The sequence below is a fragment of the Silene latifolia genome, chromosome 6 (genome assembly GCF_048544455.1).
Source record: "Silene latifolia isolate original U9 population chromosome 6, ASM4854445v1, whole genome shotgun sequence".
NCBI classification, from domain to species: domain Eukaryota; kingdom Viridiplantae; phylum Streptophyta; class Magnoliopsida; order Caryophyllales; family Caryophyllaceae; genus Silene; species Silene latifolia.
This window is the reverse complement of record NC_133531.1, coordinates 72295208-72297039: the sequence shown is the minus strand read 5'-3', so window position 1 is coordinate 72297039 and position 1832 is coordinate 72295208.

The window sequence follows — 1832 nt, the reverse complement described above, 5'->3', positions numbered from 1 at the left end:
ACTACTCTGTACACTAAATTCTCCTTATTATTAAAAGTGATACCTCTTCAGGTGAAGTATGGACCATGGTTTGTGTATGATATGACCGTCCGTAGTCATTAATCTGTACACACCATGGCCAACAACTCCTTCTACCTGGTATGGTCCTTCCCATTTATAGGCGAATTTGCCTGCCTTTCGATTTTTGGTGTTTTGGAGCACTTCACGGAGAACCAGGTTTCCTACCTCTAGGAGCCTGACTTTTACATTCTTGTTGTAGCTTCTAGCGACTGACTACTTGTAGGCAGCCAGACGTATTTTCGCACTTGCTCTCAGCTCGTCTACCGTGTCCAGGCTCCTGGCCATCTCTACATTGTTTTGTTCCCCTGTCATACATCCATACCTGTGGGTTGGAACTAGAACCTCTGATGGAATTACTGCCTCCGCACCAAACACCAGGCTGAAGGGTGTTTGGCCTGTGGCTGTCTTTGGTGTCGTTCTGTCTGACCATAATACTAGTGGCAATTCATCTTCCCACTTTCCTCTTAACTCCTGTAGCCTCCTTCTCAAGTTATCCATGATTATTTTGTTGCTGGATTCAGCTTGCCCGTTGGATTTTGGAGTCCTGGGTGCTGATTTCTTTAGAGTGATGTTCCATCTGGCACAGTATCCCTCGGCATCGTTTGAGATGAGTTGTGATCCATTGTCACATATGATTTCTGATGGGATACCAAACCTGCAGATGATATTTCGTTTAATAAAAGAGATGACCTGTTTGTCTTTTACTTCTGTGAATGCTTTTGCTTTTATCCACTTGGAGAAATAATCTGTCATTGCTAGCATCCATATTCTGTTTCCTGTGGCTCTAGGTAGGGGACCCACTATATCCATTCCCCATGTCATGAATGGCCAAGGAGAAATGATAGGGTGCAAGGGCTCTGCCGGCTGATGGATCATTGGCGCTGAGCGCTGGCAGGCATCACACTTGCGGGCGTATTCTGCTGAGTCTGCCCTCACTGTGGGCCAGAAGTAGCCTTGCCTGAGAGCTTTGTTTGATATACTCCTGCCCCCTGCATGGTTTCCACATTCGCCACTGTGGAGGGCATGCAACACAGTTTGTGGTTCTTGCTTATCCAGGCAACATAAGTAGGGTCCTGCCAATGATTTTCTAAAAAGTACACCATCAATCAGTATGAATCTGGAGGCTTTCATTTTAAAACCTCTTATTTCCTTCTTGTCATCCGCGACTTCGTGCCGCAACCAATCTAGGTAGGGTGTCCGCCAGTCCCCAGTCATCCGACGTCACCGGTCGATCATCCGGTCACACCCGTCAGTCAAGCTAATGGCTTGTTTGGCGGGCACCGCCAACCATCTGTGGTTGTCTGAACTGTCACCTTATTTTGCTGGTCCTCCAGTTCTCCCCTGTCCACCTCTTCTAATTTTTGGATAGAGGGTTCCAACATGTGCGCGATGGGGATATTAGACAGCTCGGTTGGCTTGAAGGTTGCCCCCAGAGTTGCTAAGGCATCTGCTTCCACATTTTGGTCTCTGGGAATCTGCTTAAGCTTGCAATATTTGATTTTCTGTTTCAGCTCCTTTGCTATCTTTAAGTAAGCGATCATCTTTGAGTCCCTGGCTATAAATTCATCGTTCACATGGTTAACTATTAGCAAAGAGTCATTGAATATTTGTAGGTTCCTGACTCCCAACTCCAGAGCTAGCTGCATTCCTAGTATTAAGGCTTCGTATTCTGTTTCATTATTGGTAGCCTTAAACTCGCATCTTACTGCTTGTGCTATCAGGTTCCCCTGCGGTGAACGCATGATTAGTCCTACGCCTGCCCCCCTTTGGTT